Genomic DNA, 9,785 nt, shown 5'->3' with positions numbered 1-9,785 from the left:
GGAACTCACTTTGGAGACCAGGCTGGCCTCAAAATCACAGAGATCCGCCTGCCTCTGCCTCCCAAGTGCTGGGATTAAGGGCAGGCGTCACTACCACCCAGCTAAATTTTGTTTTTTAAACATATTAAAATTATGTTATTTATTCCTTTGTATGTTTGTTTAACCTACCACTTCACACTTTTGTAGGCCAGAGGTGAACTTCCTGGAATCTGTTTTCTTTTTGTACCATATGAGGCCCTCAAGGAGTGAATGTGGTTGCTGACTTTGTGACTGATTCCTTAAACAAATAAGCCATCTTACCTTAGTTTTTAAAAACTAGTCACTCCTCTCTTTAATCAATGTTTTACAGGTTAAATTTATCATATTATTTTTGCAAGTATATCTTTCCTTTTTTAAAAAAGAGTTTGCTATTTATTTAGGTATATGAGAGCATTATCTGCATGTATAACTTCATGCCAAAAGAGGGCATCAGATCCCACTAGAGATGGTTGTGAGCCACCATGTGGTTGCTGGGAGTTGAACTCAGGACCTCTGGAAGAGTATGCAGTGCTCTTAACCACTGAGCCATCTCTCCAGCCCCCATAGTATATCATTCTTAAAGAAGTAGGTCATTACACATTGCTCAGCCTGGAAGAAGGGGACTGGACCTGCCTGTTCTGAATCTACCAGGTTGAGCTGAGTCCTCAGGGGAGTCTGCCCTGGAGGAGATGGGAATGGAGGGAAGGAGCTGGGGGGAAGGTGGGGAGTGGGGGCGGGAGGGGAACAGACAGGGGAACCCATGGCTGATATGTAAAATTAAAGCACAAATATATTTAAAAAAAAGCAAGAACCTAAAAAAAAAAAAAGTAGGTCATTATAAGAACATCTTCCATTAATTTCTCCTGTATTTCATTTCATTTTATCTGATAGTACTGGATTTATAATTGTAGAGACATAAGAAAGAGAAATTGTCACTTTAATATCTAAATGAAGCAATTCACAGCAGTTACATATAAAGTCAGATGGGAACTTAAATAATTCATGATTTACATTTGTATATGTTCTCTGATTTAAAACCATGTTCTAAAGTGGAAATACTCTATTTTAAAACTATACTGAGATTGGAGGTTTGATGTGCTCTTTTGGGAAAAAAAAAGAAAAAAAATCTATGAGGTTATTATATGAAATCCCAGATCTATAAGGCATCCCAAATAAGTACCTAAAGTAAACAGACCTGCAATTTTTGCTGTTAGAGCTCAAAATTCAAAATTCAAGAATCATCTTATACCTGATTCTAACTCATGCACAAAGAAAAGTCCTCACATTGCAATAAAATATGCAATTCTCAAGTTTTATAATTCTAAATCCCTTTTTTTCTGATATTAAATTTACAATATTGATTTACTCATGGAATTCTAAAGAAGGAGTTTCAGTGGAAAAGAAAATAACACTTTATTTTGCTTTGGAATAACTGGCAACTTTGTTGAGTCCTTCACCTCTAAGCAGAAGCTGCTGTATTCATTATATATGGCTGGTACATTAATAGCTAGCTTCATATTTTAAAGTCCTTATTTGGCTGTTACTTCTATTGTTTGGAGAATTAGAGAAAGGTCAATAATATGAAGAATTCAAAATTTCTTTTATGTTTTTAACTTTTAGTCTTCCCTCAGAAATTGCATCTGGATTGCAGTTTTTCCTCTCTCCACTCCTCCCAGGACTTTGCCCTTCCTCCAGTTTCCCCCAGATCAACTCCCCCTTTGTTTCCTATAAAAAAAAATAATAAAGGTGTTGTGGAATATTCCTTTGTGAAGATATGTCACTGTGATTAGTTTAATAGAAAATGCTAAATGGCCAATAGCTAGGCAGGATTTTAGCGGCAGAGTGGAAAGAAGACATGGAAGAAGCAGGAATGCAGCATGTGCAGTACCAAGTAGAGGTAATAAAGCCTTGAGGTAGAAAGCAAATGAATGGAAATGGGTTAATTTAAATAATAAGAGTTAGTTAGAAACAAGCCTAAACTATTGGCTGAACTTTCATAATCAATAAGAAGTCTCCATGTGGTTATTTGAGATCTATCTGGACAGACATAAAAATCTGAATACAAAAAAAGAAAAGAAAAACAAAAAAAGGAAAAAAGCAAAAGCAGGCCTGCCAAGGATATCTCTCCTGATACTTCCTGAAGGTCAGGAACCAGAGGCAGGACATCCCAAAGACCCAGCATTATACCAAATATAACTGGCACACCAAACAGAAGCACACATACACACACACACACACACACACACACACACACACACACACATCAATGAAATGATTGATACTGATATTCTGCTGTACTCATAGATTGGTGCCTAGCTAAATTGTCATCAGAGGGGTATCATTCAGCAATGCATGAGAACAGATGCAGAGACCCACAGCTAAACACTAGGCAGAGCCAGCAAGGTAGAATAGGAGGAGCCAGAGGGGTCAAGGACACCATGAAAACATGACCTCTGAATCAACTAAGCAGGGCTCATGGAGGCTCACGGAAACTGAGGAAACAAATAAGGACCCAGTCTGAGTTGGAGCTAAGTCCTCTGCATATATATTATGGTTGTGTAGCTTTGGGTTTTGCTACACCCAACTATGGGACACCCAACTATGGGAGTGGGGTTGTGTGTCTCTGACTCACAGAGACAACCCTCCACTGTGTTTGGACACCATTTCCTCCTGTTGGGTTGCCACATCCAGCTATGATATAAAGGTTTATGCCCAGTCTTTTTGCATCTTGTTACACCATGTTTAGTGAAAGAACTTGTACTTTCAATGCTCATAAAGGAAGAAAAAAATCAGATTTTTCTTCAAGTCTGAGTAAGTGAAACATCAATCAAAAAGATGTTTTCATAAAGCTAATTGCAGGAAAGTGAAGAAAATATAAAATGTGATGTAATTAAAGAAAAATCCATAAATAATAGCATATTTCTTGAGGCAATCAATAAGATACATAAATATTTGGTTAGAACTATTATGAAGTGAAACTCAAGGATAAGTTTAAATAAATTAAGGAGACTCAACCAAACTTTCTAAGAAAAAACAAAATTAAAGGAATATTTTTTTAGTAATTCCATGCTATTAACTTAAAATCAGACTATGGAAGATTACAAACAAAATCAGTTACGTTCTAATATTTAGTAAAATTTGACAGTTTCAATAAAGTATTAAAATATCCAGTCAAAAAGAGCAAGACAACAAATAAATGAGAAAATAATGAAATAAAAATCAGAATAAAGTTTAAAATGTATTGCAAGTAAAACTAGAGATATGGATTTAGAGTTTCTATTAGTACTAATATATCCTTGAGGGTAGTACTGATTAAAAATTAGACAATTAAATTATGTAATTGTCTTCTTAAATTAATTTTGGAAAACTACAATAGATTATTTAATTGGAACAACTTACAAAATTTAATATTTCAGTTTGTATTTAAAACGACTTTAAAAAGTAATATAAAACATTTTCCAGATTATGAAATATTCAGGTGAAGGGACAATAATCCATATTAATATATTGGAAATCTTTTTGTGAATATGGACAGTTTTTTATGATTTCAAAATATAAATAAAGCAAATTACTTTCTTGCATTCTTACAAAACACAAAAAACTCTATAGTGAATTTATACCAAATTCAATGCACATTGCACATTATACTAATGCACAGCTATAAACAGTAAAAAAAATCAATTTAGAGTTTGAAACTTAAAAAAAAACAATAGAAGATAGGTAGATAATCATGGAGATAATTTATTAATTTATTCCTATTAATGTATCTAATAATTCAATATACTTCCAAATAGAAATGCATAGCATATAACAAAACGGAAAACAATTTTCTTAAATAAATGCTAGTGCATAACACATGAGTACCATACTCAAATGTGAAGCTCTAAATGGTTTCTCCAGAGGATATATTGCAGGGTATGCCTGTAGATTTTCACTCTGAAATTCTATTCAGCATTATATTTCTGATACTAGCCAGTGTCATTGGAAAAGAAAAAAAAAATACTGGAAAGAAGTAAAGAAAAACGTTTATGTTAACATAAGCAATATGCCAATAGGTAAAAAAAATATGATATTGTTAGAAATGATAAGCAATATCATATCTCCAAAGCCTAATCTCAACTACAAAATTTCATTTCATTTCTATACATTATCAATGAACTATATTAAACTATTTTTAAGGAAACAGTAACATGATGTAGAATATTATTTGAAAGTGTCTTACTTTTGTTATGTTGCTTTTGTTTAGCTCTGTGAAGCTGTGCTAATCTTCCTGTCTAAAACACCTTATGGTCTAATAAAGAGTGAATGGTCTAATAAAGAGCAAGCCACGAGAAAGGAGAGGCAGAGCTGGCAGGCAGAGAAAGCACTAGGGAGGTAGAGCCAGGCGGATCACAGTGAGTTCGAGGCCAACCTGGGCTACCATGTGAGCTCCAGAAAAGGCGCAAAGCTACACAGAGAAACCCTGTCTCAAAAAAACAGAAGAGAGAGAGAGAGAGAGAGAGAATAAATAGAAGGAGAAATCTGAGAGGGAAGGAGAAGTAAGCAGAGAAGGAGGAGGACTCCAGGGCCCATCCACTTAGCTACACAGCAAGCCATATAGTAAGATTTACAGAAGTAGCAGAACAGGAAAAGCCAAGAGGCAAAAGAAAGACAGGAAAATATAAGTTAAGGTTAGCTGGCAAGAAACAAGTCAAGCTAAGGCTGGACATTTATAAGTAAGAATAAGCCTCTGTTTGTTACTTATTTGGGAGCTAAATGACAGTATCCCACAAAAAAGAAAACACACACACACATACACACACACACACACACACACACACACACACACACACACACATCAAAAACATTTTGGCATACCATTGTGGCCATAGAATTTCCATAGTGCCAGAGAAAGCTTAAAAAAAAAGAAAAAATGGCTCCTTTAAGATTTTCTGCCAGACAGTTTCTGCCAGACAGTGAGCCCTTCAGAAGCTAGGCTGTTAAGTAGGAATAAAAAAGTAAATAAAAATGCCTGCCACAGTGCAAGCATTTCATTCTTGGTTATGCTATTCCAATGGGTCATTGAGATTTGGGCTTGGTTTTCATGATCCCTGTAGTGGATGGAGCCAGCCTCCAAAGCCACAGGAAAGAGGTACATGCTAATTAGCTGTTTAAAATTTTTCACAATCTAACCCTGGTGTATGATTGGCTTTTTGGAGCCCATTTCCTACTGTAGGATGCCTTACATAACATTAATGCAGGGAGGAGGGGTTTGGTCCTGCCTCAACTGAATGTACCAGACTTTGTTCACTCCCCATGGGAGGCTTTACCCTTTTGGAGGAGTGGATAGGTTATGGACCAGGGGGGAGGAAGGGAGTGGGGAGGTAGGGGGAGTGGAGGGAAGGATGGGAGGGGGAACTATAGTTGGTATGTAAAATGACAAAAAAAAGTTTAAAGAAAATGATAAAATAAAATTAATCTAAAAAGAGTTTGATCTTGCTTGTTGCAGGCTTAAGAAAGTAAGAAAAGCATATGGACAGTCATGGAAAGAAATAGTTGAAAAATAATTAAGTCTCTAAAGAGAGAAATAAAATAATAAAAAAGGAAAAAAAGCCACGTAGAGATGGGAAATGCACAGGGAGTTTGTATCCTGTATGTTATTGTGTTGTTTTGATTTTTATTTTATTGTTGAGAAGCAAGCAACAGCTGCTGACAGATATGGAATTATGATCAAGACTGCAAAATTGAACCAATATAGATACTTTAGGAATGCCTTAACTTTAAAAAAGAAGTCAAGAAATATATTTGTTAAATGGAAATCAAAAATGCTTTGGAGTTTTGTTCACACAGGAGATGAGAGCCTGTGGATTTCTTCAAGGTTAATATGGATCATATTTGATCATGGGGGACTTCCTGAACTTTGGCAGGTGATATCTATCAACAAAGATTATAGTTGGTCTTCCCAGGACTTGGCCATTATCTGATTTCTCTCTGGGACCCTAAAGCTGCTTCACCCACAGACAACAGGAAGCAGTCTGGAGAAAATAGAATGACATTCTCAAAAGTTATAGTGTGGGAGGCTTTTGATTATTTGGTGGGTCATGGATGTTTGTCATATTTAGGGGGATATAGGAACATAGGAGTGATAATATAAAAGGGTAGATTTTTTTAATCTTCTTTAAAGTAAAAAACAACTACTAATTTCAAATATTTTGTATTGGTATGGACTTTTGTATATTGATACAAATTTAAGGTAATTTTTAAATTTTATTTTATTTTATGATATAACATACTGTATATATGTTTCTATTCTTACTTAAATTATTTGGGTATTTTGATTTAAATTTAAAATTAATTTAGTTACATTGTATATATGTTTCTACTCTTGTTTGGGATATTGTGCATATGCAGTTCATTATAAATGCAATCTATAATTAAGAAATAAGGTTAGTAGTTAATGTATTATAATCAAACATGATATTACATTAGGTATCTTTTCAAGGTTAAATAGGCATATTTTATATGTTTATGATAAATGCTCTTCAAACACTTCAAAGACTGGTAGAATATGACATTTAATTTTTTTAACTTAAAAGTTTTTCATGACAATGAGTCACATCTACTCCTGACAGCACAATTTACTTCAGAAATGATGGGCATTGAACAAAATCCTAATGTAGTTTGCTTTCATTGGGGTAAGGTTAGCCACTGGGTAAAGAAACTGCTCTTGCTTTTGACTGCTAATAATGCACTGTGCATAATGGACATGCAAGACACACAGGAAAAAGACTATTGAACTTTTCCAAAACAAGACAGGACAGTCCTTCTAAATTCCTGCTTCACATAAGAGTCTGCCAGATATTCTGTAGTACAGAGAGGAAAGTGACTGCTGAACTTTGCCAATACAAGGCAGGACAGTCCAAATTTCCCATTTCACTGAAAAGTTTACCAGATACTGTGGGCCTGTAGGCTGAAAATGGATGCCCCAACACTGCAGCGGAACTTTGAGTGACTCTCAAGGCAGCCAAATGTCTCTATTGTTAGATAACATTACATCTTTCTGGGTCTGATGGAATTGGAGACTGGATAGTTATAGTTGCAGTTTTCCTTAGTTATGATAGAAATTAAATTAGATGTAAAACTTTGGATTCACTAAGATAGGATAGATATTGAAATATTTTCTATGAGCATACTAACTAAAAATGGGCAGAATGTTGTAATTATAATTCCTACTTGATAACTGTTTTTGTTGTGTATAGTTTTACTATGTTAAAGTTAGAGCATTTCTTTTTGTTTAAACAAAAGGGGGAATGTAGAATATATTCTAAGGTGTATTACTTTTTTGTTGCATTTGTTTAACTCTGTGAACCTGTGTTACTCTGCATGTCTAAAACATCTGATGGACTAATAAAGAGTGAATGGCCAATAACAAGACAGGAGAAGGGATAGGCTGGGCTAGCAGTCAGAGAAACAATAAATAGAAGGAGAAATCTGATAGGGAAGAAATAGAGAAGAAGGAGGACTCCAGGAGTCAGGCTCCCAGCAACACAGCAAGCCACAGAGTAAGATTTATAGAATCAAGAAAACAGGAAAAGCCCAGAGGCAAAAGATAGACTGGGCTAATTTAAAGTTAAAGAAAGCTGAAAAGAAAGAAGACAAGCTAAGGCCAGGCATTTATAATAAGAATAAGCTTCTGTGCTTTACTTATTTGGGAGCTGGGTGGCAGGTTCCCAAAGAGACAAAGAGTAAGAAAACCAACAGTAATAACATTTCATAACAAAGAAAGAAAATAATAGCCATAAATCAAAATCATTAAAAAAAACTTATGTTCTCAAAATGACATAAATATTTTTGTAGTCAATTGAAGAGTTTTAAAATAGTGTCTCAGAGTAGCTATTTAGAAAAATTAATGTGAAGATAAGAAGTGCCCCAAATCTGTCATACATATTCACAGGTGTCCTTATGAAATTTTTAGCTCTTGATATTTTTGTTTTGCTATGAGCCAAGTGTTCATTTTATGTTTGTTTTGGGCACTGTTTAATTACAGTGAGCTGCAACAGGCAATATTATGTACAGATATCTCATGTATATGCAAACAAATTGGATTTCAGAAATAACAAAGAAGGGACATTGTAGGACACTGACCCCAATAGAAAAATGACAGAGAAGAGGCCCAAATTTTATAATACCTTTCTCTAATTTGCTTATTCCTGAAATATGACATGATAAAAAATGGTTATATAAAAACAGATAATGACATCTAAAAATCATCACACTAGAATTGCTTTCCATTCTTTTTCCTTTTCCTGCTTAGTATTATAGAGGGTTTTTCATATAAAATATTTTTTAAATGACACTAAATAATTAAGTAGTTCCTTAGCATTTTCATTTAAGTTTAATAAAACTTAAATTATTACCTCTATTTTTTGGCATATTTGATTTCTGTTTTCTTGTACTACTTACAGACTTTCATTTTCTGGGGATTTTCATGTTGGGTGTTTACATCCTGGCCTTTAGTTCATCTAATACTTTTATGCTGCACATGAATCAACAGTTTTATTTAAGTTTCAAGTATTTTTTTATATATTCTATTAGTCTCAAATGACTTCAAGCTTTCATATACAGCGAGTATTAGTTTTTAGTTCACTTTTCAGTTCTTATAAAATTATTATCTATTTTGGTATGGATAAATAGATGTTTAAATGATCAATGCTTTTGAAGTGTCTCATTAACATAAAACATATTTAGTAACTTACTTGTTGCAAAATTTTTGAAATGTAATTGCAATTGTATATTTGTAACAAATTGCTTTGTGAAAGATGAAATCAATGTCTTATTTGATTGGATTGGATTAGATTGTTTAGTGTTACTGAATTTATTTTCTGTGAGACATAACCTTAAAACCTGGCTTTTCATGATTTTTCTTTGTCACCATATCATTACTTACTCAACATACTTTGCCAATCTTTCATGTTAAAAATAAATGTAGCTGTGAGTGAAGACTTAAAATAATTTTGTCCTAATAAATGATTTCATCTTGGAAATGAACTGGTTATTTCATCAACCAGATACAGCAGAAAAAGATAGTATGTGCCAGTATTCTGACAATTGAGAAGGGGATGAAGGATGGTAAGACATGTGCTGCCTATAGCAAATGCACAATGCCACTGACAGTTCAATGGATATTCAGCATTGTCCTGTTCCATACTGATGTTCTATGCATTAGTGATGCTCCCACCAATTGGGAATCACTCTGTGTGTGTGTGTGTGTGTGTGTGTGTGTGTGTGTGTACAATAAAATTATGTTCTTTTTATTTTTAAATCAAATTTATTTTTGTTATAGTAAACTGAGAATGTAATAATTGTGCATTTTATGGTACAATGTGGTGTTTGATACCTGCACAACATATAATTACTCTGTTGTATAACATGATAGAAAGTCTTATTCCTAAGTCTAACACAATATCAGAAGTATCTTCTTCATTGCTTCTTTTTCCTCCTTTTTGTGGCTGGTTCTTTAGAACCAACTTCACACTCTAATCTTCTATGAAGTCAACTAATAAAATATTCTTATACTGGGGTTGGCTTATTTCTCTTGATGTAATGGCTACCAGTTTAGGCATGCTATACAATGACTGCATCTCATTTTTTATATTTAAATAACATTTCCTTGTTAGACATTCTTGTGTGCTTTATCCAAACCTATATTTATGGACACTTAGTATTTTTAGTGTCCTAATAAATATTGGAAGCAAATGTCTCTTCAGCACTTTTTATGCAACCTCTGA

This window comes from Onychomys torridus, chromosome 11 (genome assembly GCF_903995425.1).
Source record: "Onychomys torridus chromosome 11, mOncTor1.1, whole genome shotgun sequence".
Lineage (NCBI taxonomy): Eukaryota > Metazoa > Chordata > Mammalia > Rodentia > Cricetidae > Onychomys > Onychomys torridus.
The sequence above is the reverse complement of the archived record's forward strand: the minus strand, read 5'-3'. Positions refer to the sequence as shown.